Source organism: Diabrotica undecimpunctata, chromosome 1 (genome assembly GCF_040954645.1).
Source record: "Diabrotica undecimpunctata isolate CICGRU chromosome 1, icDiaUnde3, whole genome shotgun sequence".
NCBI lineage: Eukaryota > Metazoa > Arthropoda > Insecta > Coleoptera > Chrysomelidae > Diabrotica > Diabrotica undecimpunctata.
This window is the reverse complement of record NC_092803.1, coordinates 117,583,768-117,602,853: the sequence shown is the minus strand read 5'-3', so window position 1 is coordinate 117,602,853 and position 19,086 is coordinate 117,583,768. Positions and strand designations below refer to the sequence as shown.

At 32.4% G+C, this 19,086-nt stretch overlaps 1 long non-coding RNA gene across 1 annotated transcript in view; it reads left to right on the top strand.

Moving 5' to 3' along the window:
- The first annotated feature begins 18,751 nt into the window (after positions 1 to 18,751).
- LOC140440051 (uncharacterized) overlaps positions 18,752 to 19,086 on the top strand; it is a 122,672-nt gene continuing 122,337 nt past the window's right edge. Inside the window, exon 1 of the long non-coding RNA XR_011950776.1 lies at positions 18,752 to 18,975. This is a non-coding gene — a long non-coding RNA (uncharacterized lncRNA). The remainder of the gene's footprint in view (positions 18,976 to 19,086) is intronic.

The following is a 19,086-nucleotide window of genomic DNA, read 5'->3' as shown; positions in this document are numbered from 1 at the left end:
CATTACCCAACAAATAAAATCTTAATTTTGTGACACAGTGTATTATACTTGCTAGTTCTAATTCTGAAACTGAGTAACCCTTTTCATGTGGCTTTGTAATTCTTGAAATGAATTGTATTGGGTATTCGACCCCATCATGTATTTGTAATAATACCCCTGATAATCTCTCTATTGATGCATCTGTTCTTAGTATGAATGGCTGTGTATAGTCAGGATAGTATATTTTCAACTTTGACAGAAAAATGTTTTTAATTTCTTGGAATGCTAGTTCTCTTCTCTGATCCCATCTCCATTTTACACCTTTTCTCAGTAGTTCAAGTAATGGAATTTCTTTTATACTTAGATCTGGTATCATCCTTTTATAATAATTAATTATTCCAATAAATCCTCTTAAAGTTCTTAAATTGTGTGGTGTTTTATATTCCTGAATGACTTGTGTCCGTTCTGGATCCATTTCGATTCCCTTAGTGTTAAGTTTATAACCTAGATATATGACTTCTTTTTGAAAAAATGTACATTTTTCTTGATTTATTTTTAGTCCCACTTTGTCTAATCTATTTATTATAATTTTTAGGTGTTTCTCATGATCTTCAGCCGTTTTAGAAAAAATTAATATATCATCAATGTAGTGAATTACAAAATGTTCATATTGATCCAAAATATCATGAAGACATCTACATAGAGCACTGCAAGATGATTGAAGTCCAAATGGTACTACTTTGAATTTGATATACTACTCCATCTATCTGAAATCCTGTATACTGTCTACTTTTTCTTTCTAGAGGTATTAACCAGAAACTATGCTGTAAATCAATTTTAGTGAAAAATGACATTCCTGTAATTCTTCCTAATATTCCATCTATACTCATTGGTGCTTCAAATTGCTTTTCAGTAATCTTGTTAATATTCCTTGCATCCAAACATAACCTGATTTCACCTGATCTTTTTCGTACTACTACTATGGGGTTAATAAAACGTGTGTCTGCCTTCTCAATGATCCCATCTTCTAACATATTATTAATTGTTTTGTTTACTTCTTCTCTGTATTTATATGGTATTGGGTATGATTTTGTTTTAAAATCTTTTTCTTCTTTAACTTTTATACTATGGATATAATTTTGTGCAATTCTATTTTCTTTATTGACAAGTCCCTTGTGTTGCTGCAATATGGAAACGACTATTGATTTATATTCTTCAGGGCAATTTAAAACTTTCATTATATCTTCTTCTTTACAAATAAAATTATTCTTCATTATGTACTCATTATTCCTTGCTTCCAATTTTACGCACTCCGCCTCGTAGGCATCCATCTGCTTAAAATTTCCATTCCTTAAATATTCACTACAATAATTATTCTTTACATTCTTTTGGGACATTTCCCTATCATCAAAATACATTTCTTCTTCATAAACATCATTATTTTCTTTTAATAATATCCTATCAACTCTTATTCCTTCTTCCACCTCATCTTTCTGCATAAATTTAATTATTTGCCCTTCCAAAGTTACCATTTTCTCTTCAAAATCTATCTTTACTTTCTTCTTTTCCAATTCATCATTTCCCATTAATATATCAACACATAAATCCTTGACAATAAATCCTTGCATATTAATTTCTTTATTAAGAATATTAATTTTAAAATTGGCTAGTTTATCAATTTCACCCAACTTCTTATTATTTGCACCAATAATTTTAATTTTTGGAATCTTTATTATATCTGATAGTTTTAATGTATTAAAAATAAAATTCTCCGAGACTAAAGTACTTTCTGAACCAGTATCTATCATAATTTTAATCATTTTATTTTTGGCCAAAGCATTTATATAAATTAAATTAATAGATTCAATAATTTTCTCTTCATCTAAAGAAATAAATTCAGAAGGTTTTTCATAATAGCAATGGCCTAACTTGTAATTCAGAAAGTTTACTGCACAAAATTTTGATTATTAGAATTGTCAGATTGTATCTGACCACTTGGATCTGATGTACTATGTCTTTCCCTACTATGACTTCTACTCACATTTTCTTGCCTTGTACGATTTCGTTCCCTGTCTTCGCAGCTCCTATTCCTTCGAACACCATTTACCTGTCTGTTATAGTTAGGTCGCTCTGTATTTCTTCTATTGTTAAAATCTTGTCTATTATTATTAGTACTGTCATTAAAATGTTGTCTATCATAATTAGTATTATTATTAAAATTTTGTCTATTATAACTAGTATTATTATTAAAGTTCTGTCTATTTGGATTACTGTTATTATTATTAAAATTTTGTAAATTATTACCATACCTAGTATTAATGTTATATGATTGTCTATATTGTTGAATATCATTTTTATTATATTGAAAGTTATTATTGTTTTTTCTGTTGTTATTATTATTACTTGTCATATTACCTCTTTGTATTCTTTGAATAAAATTAATAAAACTATCTATGGTTTGAATATTTTGTACAGTTACGGTTTGCACAACATCAGCATCAAAATGTCTAGATACATTTAAGACTGTTTCATCCTCTCTAAGTGGTGGTTCTAAATATTTTGCAACTGTTATCAATTTCAATGCATAATCTACCATATTTGATTTTAAATTTTGATTATACTTTCCAAAATATAGAATTTCTCTAAACTTAGCTTGCTCTAATTCACCCCAATAATAATTTAAAAATTTATTTTCAACTGTTTGAAAATTATCTAAATCATTCTCAATACTAGCAAACCAAGTTGCTGCATTGTCATTTAATGTCATTCTAATATAATCTTTAATATCATTAATATTATTCACAAATCTTAATTTATGTTTTAAACTATTTATGTATACTCTAGGATGCAAATTTTTTATATTACCAGAGAATTTAATCCCAGTCTCATTTGTTAAATTTAAGTAAGGTCTCCCTATGTCTCTCATTTGTGAAATATCATCTATTCTCTGTTCCACATTTCTTATTTGATTACAATTTATTTGGATATTTTGTTGTATATCGTCTAATTTTTCTTCTGTGTTTCTCCTGTCTTCGTTAATTTTTACTTCTAAGTTACATTTCTGTAACTCTATTTTCTGTTCTATATCTATCTTATTATCTTGAATAATCCTCTTTACTTCTGTCCTCTCATTGTCTATCCTTTTCTTGTAGTCATTCCGTATACTTTTTATTTCATTTGCTACTTTTTTCTCTGCAGCTTCAAGTTTTTTATCCATTTGTTTTACAATTTTATTATTATTATCTTCTATTTTCTTTTCTAATTTTCTATAATTCTCTTCCAATTTCTGTTCCATTTTTTTCATGTCTTCTTTGACTTCTTTTGAATTCTCTTCCAATTTTTTTATGTCTTCTTTGATTTCTTTTAAATTCTCTTCCATTTTTTGTTCTATTTTTTTCATGTCTTCTTTGATTTCTTTTGAATTCTCTTCCATTGTCTTGTTCATCTGCATCATTAATGACATCAAAGCTGCCATATTGACATTTTCCTCTCTTTCTGGATTCATTTCTGCAGTATCTTGTGGAACTTGAACTAAACTCTCCTCTTGTATAGGTTGTGTTTCTACTTCCACATCTTCTTCATTCTTTTTGCTTCTTGTACCTTTCTTTCCTTGAGACATTTTGAGACTTTACTTGTTCAAATATAATTAAAAATAAAATCTATAATTTTTCCTTTCTACTGATAATTAATTTAATTATATGAGAGCACTTATCTTCCCAAACTAATTCTTTTAAATAGAGAGCCACCGCGTTGGGTGCCAATTGTTATGATGTGTTTTTTGTTTGAATGATGAGCAATGAGTATTTTTAATAATATAATATATAGGGTTTTTATCGCGGTTCTCAAAGAATTAGCTTGTAAGTACTTTTTTAAATTATCTTTATTATAACTATTATGGAACACATATATATATCTAACCTAGCCAATGTAAATTTAAAATAAACTATCTTTAAATTGATATTCTTATAAAACTAATTAAATTCTATAGACAATCTAAAATTTAAACAAAACTATCTTCAAAATTGAAATTGTTATGACACTAACTAAATTATATTAACAAAATTTTGTACCTTTCTTTCACTGAATGCCTAAATGAACTATTTTCCACTAAGTATATAGATTCTAATCACCACTGAATGTCTTCGTACTTCAGTTATCCTTGTTTTTTTTTGTGAAATTACTTTTTTCAATTATCAGCTTCTACCAATTTAAGAAATATTTTTCTTCACCAGCATCTATACACCACCAACCAAACCAGCAAACAGCATTTATATTTATTCTTCTTTTCAATATACCAATATCCAATTATTATAAGTTGATTTATACTAATCTCCAACCATAATATAATTTAATTTCTTCCAATATACCTTTTTTTATCTTCAATAATTATTTGTGTATAATTATAAATGTGCATTAAATTATATGCATAATTTTTAATCTTCATTTAACTCACTATATTAAACTATTGGACTATTTGTACTTGATTCACTGACTCTAACTAACTTTCATAATAAACTGCTTGACTTCTGACTAAAAACTTCTAAAAACTGCCTCTTCTGAATAAAAACTTCTAAAACTGCCAAAAACTGCCATCTTGAATCCAAATCACGGGTATTTATATGTTTTTGGATTTTCTAGAACCATCTCGTAAGAGATCATGTTCCAATTTGTTCTATTTCATACTTGTATGAATTTTCTGGAACAAACCATTTCGCAAACATGGCCATCTCCGGAGATCCAGAGAATTCCATTCTTTTCTATTAATAATTTTGTTTACATTTAGGCTTTTCAGATCAGAATATATAATTAAATTAGTAACTAACACTCTAATTTAATAAAATACACATTCCAAACAATATATTATTATAACCCACTTATATTCGTAAATATTCTTAAACGTCACTTCAGAGTATAAATATCTGTCAATCTCCGAGAGTATTTTTGGTTGCCTAAGCACATGGCTCACTTATATATATTTACAACATTAAAATTACTAAATACAACTTTTTATAATTATTATATGCTAATTTATTAAAAATTGCCCTCACATAAATATATTTTTATTAAATTCTCTAGTATATAACTTATTTAAAACAACCAAATATCTAATATTATGTAGTATATAACTTATAAATTATTTTCTATAAACCCTAATTGTCACAATATATATATATATATATATATATATGTATATATATATCTATATATATATTTATATATGTATATATATATATATATATATATATATATATATATATATATATATATATATATATATATTGTTATGATGTGTTTTTTGTTTGAATGATGAGCAATGAGTATTTTTAATAATATAGGGTTTTTATCGCGGTTCTCAAAGAATTAGCTTGTAAGTACTTTTTTAAATTATCTTTATTATAACTATTATGAAACACACATATATATCTAACTTAGCCAATGTAAATTTAAAATAAACTATCTTTAAATTGATATTCTTATAAAACTAATTAAATTCTATAGACAATCTACAATTTAAACAAAACTATCTTCAAAATTGAAATTGTTATGACACTAACTAAATTATATTAACAAAATTTTGTACCTTTCTTTCACTGAATGCCTAAATGAACTGTTTTCTACTATATAGATTCTAATCACCACTGAATGTCTTCGTACTTCAGTTATCCTTGTTTTTTGTGAAATTACTTTTTCCAATTATCAGCTTCTACCAATTTAAGATATAGTTTTCTTCACCAGCATTTATACACCACCAACCAAACCAGCAAACAGCATTTATATTTATTCTTCTTTTCAATATACCAATATCCACTTATTATAAGTTGATTTATACTAATCTCCAACCATAATATAATTTAATTTCTTCCAATATACTTTTTTTAATCTTCAATAATTATTTGTGTATAATTATAAATGTGCATTAAATTATATGCATAATTTTTAATCTTCATTTAACTCACTATATTAAACAATTGGACTATCTCCAACTAACTTTCATATTTCTTATAAAACTGCTTGACTGATTTACTAAAACTGTGAACAATTGACTTCACTAATTAATTGTGTCTATCTTCTACTAACTTTCATAATAAACTGCTTGACTTCTAACTAAAAACTGACCGAAAACTGCCATCTTGAATCCAAATCACGGGTATTTATATCCCTTTGGATATTCCAGAACCATCTGGTAAGAGACCATGTTCCAATTTGTTCTATTTCTTCGATATCGATGTTCTCGAAAAAAATATCTGTTCTATCCACCGACATAATCATTATTCCAGAATGTTCGACTGTAAACAATGGTCACACTCTGCACTCTGAAGAATTCGTTAATGTTCCATTGATAATTTTGTTGACATTTAGGCTTTTCAGATCAGAATAAACATTCAAATTAGTAACTAACACTCTAATTTAATAAAATACACATTTCAAACAATATAACCCCACTTATATTCGTATTATGATTAATTTCTATCTGTCAATCCACTGTATAGTTGGTTGCCTAAGCACATGGCTCACTTAAATCTATCTACCACATTATAATTACTAAAATACAACTTTTTACAATTATTATATGCTAATTTATTAAAAATGCCCTCACATAAATATATTTTTATTAAATTCTCTAGTATATAACTTATTTAAAACAACCAAATATCTAATATTATGTAGTATATAACTTATAAATTATTTTCTATAAACCCTAATCGTATCAATATATATATATATATATATATATATATATATATATATATATATATATATATATATATATATATATGTATATAAATTAAGGATCACTCGAAGAGTGGTGGGTTTTTCGGTCAAAAGGTGGAGAGAAAAAAGACAAAGAAGGTGGCTACTTTATCTATTTATTGAAGTCGTTTCGCTTAACTGCTTGAACCACTACCTACTTTGTTATTTTGGTAATTATTTTTATAACTCTTTCCGTTAATTCAACTGTTTTTCTGTCCAACACCAGTACCTCTCTTATTATCCCACATTTGCAAAACATTTAACACCTGCTAAAAAGAGTATACCAGTAACTTCCGAAATCTGTTCGATGTAGGTCATTTTAGCATCTCTCTAGCGTTGGAAATTTGCTGTTACCTTCTCAATATAGATATTGTTACAACGCGTAATTTCTAGCTGATCTGATTTGTCCTGGTAACTTCAAAACAATATTTATTGCACGAATTCTTGAGTACAAGTTGCTTGCATTTAAGAAACAAGGTAGAAAGGACAAAGAGCGAAACAACAAGGTGAAGGATACAAATTGTGGTATGCAGGAAAAAGTATTACTAGGAACAGAGTTACAATAGTTGCTGATAGTATAATTTTGTAAGAAGTTTTAAATGTTGTGTGTATGTAAGCTTCTCAAACAGGGCTGGGTGATAATGGTAGAAAAGCTTTCTATGATCAATTAGTCATATTATGTGATATTACATCAGAGGAGAAAATTATAATAGAAGGTGATTTTAATGTATTTGCGGGGCAATCCAAGATAGTATATGAAGTAATACATGGAGGACTAGGCTTTGGAACTATAAATAAAGTTAAAGATGATATGCCAGAATTAGCAAAAGCATTAGATATGGCTATTGTGAATACTTTCTTCCAAAAGAGGGAAACTCAACATTTCGTATACAAGCTTACGAATTTCTTATGCATGACAAATTTTGTAGACGACAACATACATTTCGTGTGCTGGGTATCGAAGTAAAAAGCGAAACTAAAACAAGAAAATGGAGAGATCCACAAAAAATTAAGTGGTGGATGTTAAAAGATGAGAAAGTAGTTATACTGGCGGGGATAGTAAAAAAATGTACTGGAATATAAAGAAAAGCCCTATTAAAATGTGAAGGAAAAACGCATGTACCATTAGAGATACTGCCATTGAAATACTTGAAAAAACGTTAGGGAAGAAGTTTGAGCATAAAGATACTTAATAATGGTCAAACGACGTACAAGAAAAAATAAGAGAAATATAAACAGTGGCAAGAAAAAATATCGGACACAGATCTCTAAAACTATACGGTCGCCAAAAAGAAAGCGAAATTATCAGTAGCAAAAATTTAAGCAAAATAATATACAAATAATACGATCAACTTGATACTAGGGAAAGCCAACAACGATTCATAAAATAGACAAAAATAGAGCAAGGAAAGTACAAGTTAAAGAAAAATAAAGTTGCGTGCACGTCACCAAGGTCGTAATTCTATTGTATGTGTGGCGACATTTCTATAGAAGAGTGTATGTTACTTTAGTTTGGTAAACAATCACTTCTAAAAATAAACCGATCAATAAAAAAACTTTTGTAACAAAATAATGTATATACAATACAGCTTTTTTGGATTTAGACGTCCCCCATTGTAAAATTTTGTGTTGAAATTTTCATGAAGAAACCACCAATTAATGACGGAGTATTAGTCACTACCAGAAATATTTTCATGTTGCCGCGTCGTCTGTTGAGTTTTCAATCAGTGTTCTGTGACTTTTGTACTCGTGGTATCATCGATTTTTGAGGTTATCTTGTGAAAAACATTTATTTATTTGTCAAAAGTCCAAACAGCTGAATAGTCAATGCAAAGAACTTAGTAGATAAGGTGCCACTATACTCCACTTTGACCTTTGACCCCTGACGTCACAAGCACCGTCCGCGCTCCGGTCACGCCCCGTGATGACGTCATGAACGCTAGCCGGCACGGACAGTAATAATTGGTTATTTTTAATATGAATTAATGTACATACTATTTTTGTATTTCAACTATTTTTATTATCTACTACTGATAAGACAATTTTAATCAAAGTATTATTTATTAAATAAATAAAAAATTCTACCATGTGTAGGACTCGAACCCGCGACCCATACGTTGATGACTAGACGTTCAGACTACTAGACCAATCGGTCATTTGAAGTAGGTAGGCGTCAATAGGTATAAAAAAAACAAAGTCAAAGGTCGTGTTCATGACGAAGCAACCCGTGTACAAACCGCAGAGGATAATGCAAAAGCGAATAGTTTGACGATATGAATATTGCAATTATATTTTTAAACTTGTGTGTTAAATATGAAATGCCGCAAACTCAAAGTACGATAAAGAGAAACTATTTTTAACAAAAACAGTTTTTATTTGTAAAGAATTATGTTTTGAATCGAGTATCTAATTCGGTTATTTACAAATTAGTAAAGATTAGGTTAAATATCCGTGTTGCAGAAAACCGCAAAAGTTCTGTGGTATTGTAAGCGTAATATAAACAAATAGTTCATATCCCAATATTCGGAATGCAATACTTTTATTTATGAAAAGTAGAAAATTATAGGTGACGTGTTATTTAAGAAAGAGTTCAAAATATAACTAAAGTAAATAATATACTTAATGGTAAAAACTTACGATATATACATCTGTGAGGGTGTTTTAAAAAATTCAGCCATAGCGTCAAAGGTTCCAGTAACAGGTCATGCTCTTTTAAAATTTTCAAATGCAGCGCAAAGAATCCATTAGCGACAGACAATTCACACCTTTCCATGCCTAAAACTGAAGTGTCTTGTGAGCAAGACTCAGCCATGTTCAAGCAACCAATAAAAATAAAAGAATATCAAAGACTGTTACATTTTCAGGTCGAAATTCGAAATTTATATCTTTGTGTAGAAAACAAACAAGAAACCACAATCATTTTGTAAAGGATATCAGATAAGAATGGTATTGTTTAAAAGAAAAATCATAAAAGAGAATCAAATAAAGTGTTAATAGGCCAATGTCTATATACTAACAGATGGATGCAGACTTACACAGAGACACACAGAGTGTAACAGAGGTTTGCAGAACATAGCAGGCGCCATCGGTGGCACGCTAACAGTTCAGACGCCATCAGCGACATGCAAGCAGAGGGTAGAAGAGGGTAACAGAGGGTAACAGAGCGTACCAGAGGGTAGCAGAGGGTAACAGAGGGTAGCAGAGGGTAACAGAGGGTAACAGAGCGTACCAGAGGGTAGCAGAGGGTAACAGAGGGTAACAGAGCGTAGCAGAGGTTAACAGAGGGTAACAGAGGGTAACAGAGCGTAGCAGAGGTTAACAGAGGGTAACAGAACGTACCAGAGGGTAACAGAGCGTACCAGTGGGTAGCAGAGGGTAGCAGAGAGTAACAGAGACACACCGAGGGTAGCAGAGACCATATAACAGAGCGTAACAGAGGGTAGCAGAGGGTACCAGAGGGTAGCAGAGTGTATAAATACAGGAGATGAAAACTATGACATCATTTGTTAAGATGTCGTCAAACAGAGCAGTTCAAGTAAAAAGACTCGCCGCAATTGTGAGGGCAAAGTATAATGATCTCAAAAGGATGCAAATTGATCAAAAAGAGCTACTAGAATCGACGTTAAAACCAGTAACTACACCTCTTAATGAAATACTCAACTACACAAATGAAACCAACACTAATAAAACACCAGATCTCGAAGAAGACGAAGCACAAAATATTCAAACAAAACACCTCACTTCCGAGGAAGTTCGACGTACTCAAGCCGTGAAGGGTAATGATGCCTACCCTTATCTTAAAAAATATAACCAAGATGTGGGGAACATCGACCAAGTATACGGTCCGAGATTTAATTGGTCTACCGGTGACTGGAAGTTTGGAACTCATCCCATTGATTTTGATAAAGATAACATTCAAATGGATTCACACATTTTTAAAGCTACACCTGGTTTATACGAATTGCTTTTTTCCAAAAACCCTCTACAATACACACTAGCCGATCAAAAAATCTACAAATCTCTGCTAGATATATCAGGTGCCCACAAGGACGGACGAGGCAGGCTACGTCACCAATCTCACACCGTTAAATACGAAAAAATTATTAAGCCCATGTATCCAGCTAAAAGAAAAAAACCACAGACTTTACATTCTAACGTAAGAAATGACGAATCACGTGACCACGCTGCATCGGAACACCTGTGTAAAAGAAGACCACAGACCGTAAATGGTATTACAAGAAAGGTCGAAATACATGACCACGATGCGTCAATGTCAGTACATCAAAAGTCTAAAAGACACAACAATGTTCAAGATACACCAGACATACAGCAGGAAAATAAAATTCGTATTGAGGATCTGAGTGCTGTCGACAAACAGTTACTTGACGAAGTGGAAAAAATATGGACCCTCTATGACGAAAATAACGATCCAAAAGACAAAAAGTAAACGCAAAGACAATGCCAAAATGGCATTACGTCATCTCTCCGTTGTTATGGGTCAGATCGTGACGTGCGAAGTATCGTTGAAAAGGGGTAACCAATACGTTAACACAAAAACAAACGCAAAAGACATTGCCAAACGGCACTAAGATGCAACGTCCAAACGGCTCAACGTACAACAACGTGCAAGGTATCGGTGGAAAGGGAAGGCTGTAACGAATATGTTAAGATAAAAATAAAGCGCAAAGGCCTTGCCAAAACGGTACTAAGCTTGTAACGTTCAAATGAATCAACGTACAACAATGTGCAAGGTATTGATGGAAAGAGGAAGTGGTAATGAATATGCTAAGATAAAAAGCAAACTTAAAAATATTGCCAAAAGGATACTAAGCTTGAAACGTCTAAACAACTCAACGTACACCAACATGCTAGGTATCGATGGATAGGAGAAGTGGTAATGAATGTGTTAAAATAAAAAAACGCAAAGACAATGCCAAAATGGCACTAAGCTTAAAACGTCTAAACAACTCAACGTACGAAAACGTGCAAGGTATCGATGGAAAGGGGAGGTGGTAATGAATATGTTAAGAGAATAGCAAACGTAAAGACACTGCCAAAAGAACATTAAACTTAAAACGTCTAAACAGCTTAACGTACGACAACGTACAAGGTATCGATGGAAAGTGGCGGTGAGAACGAATATGTTAAGATAAAAAGCAAACGCAAAAAACAATGCCAAAACGGCAATAAGCTTGAAACGTCTAAACAACTCAAAGTACGACAACGTGCAAGGTATCGATGGAAAGGGGAGGCGGTAATGATTATGTTAAGATAAAAATCAAACGAAAAGACATTGCTAAAAGGACACTAAGCTTAAAACGTCAGAACAACTCAACGTACGACAACGTGCAAGATATTGATGGAAAGGGTAGGTGATTATGAATGTGGTAAAATAAAAAAAAAAGGCAAAGACAATGCCAAAACTGCATTAAGCTTGAAACGTCCAAACGGCTCAATGTGCAAGGTATTGATGGATAAGGGAGGTTGTAACGAATATGTTAAGATAAAAATAAAGCGTAAAGACATTGCCCAAAGGACACTAAGCTTGAAACGTCTAAACAACTTAACGTACGACAACGTGTAAGGTATCGATGGAAAGGGAAGGTGAGAAGGAATATGTTAAGATAAAAAGCAAAAGCAAAGACAAAGGTACTAAGCTCGAAACGTTTGAACAACTCAACGTACGACAACGTGAAAGGTATCGATAGAAAGGGGAGGTGATAATGAATATGTTAAGGTAACAATCAAACGTCAAGACATTGTCAAAAAGGAGACTAAGCTTCAAACGTTCAAACGGCTCAACGTACAACAACAACAACGTGCAGGATATCGATAGAAAGGGGTGGTGAGAGCGAATATGTTAAGATAAAAAAAACGCAACGACATTGACAAAAGTACATTAAGTTTGAAATGTCTAAACAACTCAACGTACGGCAATGTGCAAGGTATCGATGGAAAGGGTAGGTGTTATTAAATATGTTAAGATAAAAAGCAAAAGCAAAAACAATACCAAAACGGCAATAAGCTTGAAACGTCTAAACAACTCAACGTACGACAACGTGGAAGGTATCGATAGAAAGTGGAGGTGGTAATGAATATGTTAGGTAAAAATCAAACGTAAATATATTGTCAAAAAGACACTAAGCTTAAAACATCTAAACAACTTAACGTGCGACAACATGAAAAGTTTCGATGAAAAGGGGAAGTGGTAATGAATACGTTAACACAAAAAACAAAGATGACGGTATTGTCAAAAGGACACTAAGCTTGTAAGTCTAAGCGGCTCAACGTACAATAGCGTGCAAGATATCGATAGAAAGGGGGGTGGTCACGAACATGCTAAAACAAAACACAAATGCATAAACATTGCCAAAACTACACTACAGCAAATCTCTGTTGTTATTAATCAGATTACTACGTGTAACACGTTAACTGAAAGAGGAGCGATATTTAATACGTAAACACAAAAAACAAAAGACAAAGACATTGTCAAAACGTCACTATATCGGATCTTTGTTGCTACTAAACGGATATAGAAAATAATGATCAAAGCAGTCTACATGCAAACATTAAAAACATCGAAAATCATGAGAGGCAGCACGTAATAAAAATACTTTAAAAAACATCAAAAATCATGAAAGGCAACACGCAAAAAGTAATAAACACATACAGCCAAAAAAAATAATATTCACAAGCAGTACACATCAAAGAAAATACGGTTAAAATAATATTCAATTATGTAAACGGGACATGAACCTGTAAATTAACAACAAAGAATTGTAAAAACGTAGCGGGTACATACCCAGACAGGCGTAATCTTTGGAAAAAAAAAACAAGAGACAACCGAACAAAAATTTGTGAAATATGCTCAAATACAACAAAACTATGTTAAATACTGTCAAAATAAATACCTGCAAAGAAAAATGAACAAAATTTGGCGTAAACAATGGTAAAATATAATAAACTATGTAAATTACAGTCAAAAAAAAACAGTCTACAAAGAAAGAAGAAGCAACAAAAAAATAACAAAAAACATAACAGAAGATGTACTAATGTGTACAACAAGTAAAAAAGTAATAAACACGTACTGATGAAGTAATAAAACACTTATCGATGGATAGATACTAATGATCAAAGCAGTCGACATACAATGAAAAATACATTTAAAAAACATCAAACTTATAAGAGGCGACACGCAAAAAGTAATAAGCACCAATCGACTAATAGGAAATAATGATCAAAGCAGGTGACATGCAATGAAAATACATTAAATAATATCAAAATTATAAGAGGAAACATACAAAACAGTAATAAACACCTATCCGTCGGAAAGGTAATAAAATACAGTTAATACAATAAAAATTGAATTATGCTAAAAACGAGACATGAGACAGACAATTAGCGACAAATAGCAAAGAACATCAAAAAACGTTTACAAATACCTGAATACATATCCGATAGATGTAATCTTTGGAAAAACGAGACAAAAAGACGGAACTTCTGCGAAATATGATAAAATACAATAAAACTATGTAAAATACAGTTAAAAAATAATTACCTACGAAGAAATAAACGAAAAAATATATATAACGAACAAACATATCTTAAAACAGAAGAGGTGCTAATATGTAAAACAAGAGGGTTTACAACCTCACGGCAAAATACCGTCTAATAAAAAAAGCAAAGGGCAAGCCGCCTAAACACAATAACAATAAAATAAATTATTAAAAATAATTATTTCTAGCAGTCGTAAAAAGAAATAATGCATAAAGTCAACAACATACCGTGAAAAATACATGAAAAACATCAAAAACATACACACAAAATGTAAAAAAAATAGAAAAAAGCAATCTAGCATTTAACATGTAATTGTAGCAATAAAAACATCAAAAAGGACAAGAGGTGTTATACATAAACAAAAATTACTTGTCACCATCCGATGGCAAAAGAAATTAGTGCATAAGTCGTCGAAATACAGTGAAAACACAGAAATATCTACCAAAATACTGCTAAGGTTAAAGATAAAAACAGTGCCAAAATACTAGAGTAGAACTAGACGTTCTTTGGAAAAAATGAGACAACCGAGCGAAAATCTGTGAACTATGCTCAAATACAATAAACTTATGTAAACTGCTGTCGCAAATAAAGAACTGCAAAGAAATAAACAAATATACAGGGGTGATATAAAAAACTACATGTAAATTATTGTCAAAAATAAACACCTGCAAGGAAAAGAAGCAAAATCTAAAGTGAAAAAAAATGCTGAAATATAATAAAAATATTTAAAATACAGTCACAAAACACTATTTGCGAAAATACTCACACTACGGTTGCAGAAGCTTGGATATTGTCTATATACAGAACACATCGACCCCAGTGTTCTCAGAAAATAACACAGAAACAGTAGACACACTAACAGTGGATGTATGTTGCAGATGCTACAGACTCTGTCACTGTAGTGTCACACGCCGTTTGTACCGTTAAATATCACAGAATACTAGCGGTGTGTAACAATATAGTTTCTGAAGGATACGACGTTTAATTTTGATGACTGAACACTTAGATACTGATTTGAAAACTGTACAACCAAGTGCTTCCTGCCCATGCATTGATGACAAAAAACCGATAACTTGAAAAAACACATAAACATGTTTACTATTTTGGCGAATTTTCTAGGCTGGGATTATAAACAAATAATGGATCACACAATATTCTTTTAATCTAAATCAAAAATAGTCTCAATACAAGCAAAAATAAGATTGTATAAAATAATAATTCGTCCCACAATAACGTATGGAAGCGAGACATGGACTCTGTACCAGCGGGAAACGGCAAAATTACTGGTACTGGAAAGAAAGATACTGCGGACTATCTATGGGCCTTGCAGAGAAGAGACAACAGGAGAATGGAGAAGAAGACACAATGATGAATTCCAGACAGTTTGTGGAGATGAAAATATAGTACGCTACATTAAAGTAAACCGAATAAGATGGGTGGGCTATGTACTGAGATCGAGTGACGAAAGACTCCTGAACGCCACATTCTGGGAAAGGTCCGATGGCAGAAGGTCAGTTGGTCGACCAAGAAAGAGATGGAGTAGCCAGTGATCTACGCAAAATGGGAATACAGCAATGAGAAATAGCTACTCAGGGCCGACAACAATGGAGGGAAATAGTAAACGCGGCCAAGACTCACATAGAGTTGTAGAGCCAAATGATGATGATGATTATGACAATATTCTTTCAGGAATTGCGGTTTTAGATCTAACCACGAGACTGTAAGAAAACGATAACTAGTAATGTACTACACAAAAACAATTAAATTTATCATCTATAGTTTTAAATGAAATTAGGAAATAACAATTACCTAAATATGCCAAATAGCCAATAAGGCCTGTCGTTCGATAGATCCAATAATATGTTATTTTTATTGGCAAAAAAAAAATCAAACGAATCGGCTGCTTTGACAAAACACAAAAAATATGTGTAATAGAACCACCGAAAGACCAAAAAACCGATATTATCAATCAACAAAACCAATAGTGATCGATAGGGTCTGTGACAAGCAAACGCAAGGACAATACCAAAACGGCACTAAGCTTGAAACGTCCAAAAGGCTCAACACCCAACAACGTGCAAGGTATCGATGGAACGGGGAGGTGGTAACGAATATGTTAAGATAAAAATAAAACGCAAAGATATTGAAAAAACGGTACTAAGCTTGTAAATTCCAAATGACTCAACGTACAACAATCTGCTACTAAATGACATCGACAAATAGAATACCATTTTACGTTAGGAGCATATACTAGAAGAGCAAAGTCACTCTCGTTTAAGATTAAATGATACCATTCTCTTGGTGACTCTTCGTAATCATTTACCATCTAAATAGATGGTAAATGTATTAGGTTAGATGGTCTCTGCGTACCTCTGTCTACGTGTTACAGATGGTTCTGTGTGCCTCTGCATGTCTCTGCGTACCTCTGTCTACGTATCACAGATGGCTCTGTGTGTCTCTGCGTCGAATATCACATCATTCATGTCATTTCACGTGAAATGTCACGTCCTGCGTCGAATGTCACGTGATTCATGTAAACGTCAAATGTTACGTTATAAACGTCACATTTTTACGTGAAGACGTCACGCGTCACGTCAAAACGTCACGCATCACGTCAAAAACGTCACGTTTTAAAGTCAACACGTCACACCTTACATATGGATAACATGAGAGTAAAGCGTCTTTTCGTCTCTTGAGTAAAGTTAGCGACGGTTGAGCGATGGTTAATTTATTAGGTTAGGTCGGGTCGCTTCGCGGCACCACCTAACCTAATAAATTAACCATCGCTCAACCGTCGCTAACTTTACTCAAGAGACGAAAAGACGCTTTACTCTCATGTTATCCATATGTAAGGTGTGACGTGTTGACTTTAAAACGTGACGTTTTTGACGTGATGCGTGACGTTTTGACGTGACGCGTGACGTCTTCACGTAAAAATGTGACGTTTATAACGTAACATTTGACGTTTACATGAATCACGTGACATTCGACGCAGAGACACACAGAGCCATCTGTGATACGTAGACAGAGGTACGCAGAGACATGCAGAGGCACACAGAACCATCTGTAACACGTAGACAGAGGTACGCAGAGACCATCTAACCTAATACATTTACCATCTATTTAGATGGTAAATGATTACGAAGAGTCACCAAGAGAATGGTATCATTTAATCTTAAACGAGAGTGACTTTGCTCTTCTAGTATATGCTCCTAACGTAAAATGGTATTCTATTTGTCGATGTCATTTAGTAGCAGATTGTTGTACGTTGAGTCATTTGGAATTTACAAGCTTAGTACCGTTTTTTCAATATCTTTGCGTTTTATTTTTATCTTAACATATTCGTTACCACCTCCCCGTTCCATCGATACCTTGCACGTTGTTGGGTGTTGAGCCTTTTGGACGTTTCAAGCTTAGTGCCGTTTTGGTATTGTCCTTGCGTTTGCTTGTCACAGACCCTATCGATCACTATTGGTTTTGTTGATTGATAATATCGGTTTTTTGGTCTTTCGGTGGTTCTATTACACATATTTTTTGTGTTTTGTCAAAGCAGCCGATTCGTTTGATTTTTTTTTGCCAATAAAAATAACATATTATTGGATCTATCGAACGACAGGCCTTATTGGCTATTTGGCATATTTAGGTAATTGTTATTTCCTAATTTCATTTAAAACTATAGATGATAAATTTAATTGTTTTTGTGTAGTACATTACTAGTTATCGTTTTCTTACAGTCTCGTGGTTAGATCTAAAACCGCAATTCCTGAAAGAATATTGTCATAATCATCATCATCATTTGGCTCTACAACTCTATGTGAGTCTTGGCCGCGTTTACTATTTCCCTCCATTGTTGTCGGCCCTGAGTAGCTATTTCTCATTGCTGTATTCCCATTTTGCGTAGATCACTGGCTACTCCATCTCTTTCTTGGTCGACCAACTGACCTTCTGCCATCGGACCTTTCCCAGAATGTGGCGTTCAGGAGTCTTTCGTCACTCGATCTCAGTACATAGCCCACCCATCTTATTCGGTTTACTTTAATGTAGCGTACTATATTTTCATCTCCACAAACTGTCTGGAATTCATCATTGTGTCTTCTTCTCCATTCTCCTGTTGTCTCTTCTCTGCAAGGCCCATAGATAGTCCGCAGTATCTTTCTTTCCAGTACCAGTAATTTTGCCGTTTCCCGCTGGTTCAGAGTCCATGTCTCGCTTCCATACGTTATTGTGGGACGAATTATTATTTTATACAATCTTATTTTTGCTTGTATTGAGACTATTTTTGATTTAGATTAAAAGAATATTGTGTGATCCATTATTTGTTTATAATCCCAGCCTAGAAAATTCGCCAAAATAGTAAACATGTTTATGTGTTTTTTCAAGTTATCGGTTTTTTGTCATCAATGCATGGGCAGGAAGCACTTGGTTGTACAGTTTTCAAATCAGTATCTAAGTGTTCAGTCATCAAAATTAAACGTCGTATCCTTCAGAAACTATATTGTTACACACCGCTAGTATTCTGTGATATTTAACGGTACAAACGGCGTGTGACACTACAGTGACAGAGTCTGTAGCATCTGCAACATACATCCACTGTTAGTGTGTCTACTGTTTCTGTGTTATTTTCTGAGAACACTGGGGTCGATGTGTTCTGTATATAGACAATATCCAAGCTTCTGCAACCGTAGTGTGAGTATTTTCGCAAATAGTGTTTTGTGACTGTATTTTAAATATTTTTATTATATTTCAGCATTTTTTTTCACTTTAGATTTTGCTTCTTTTCCTTGCAGGTGTTTATTT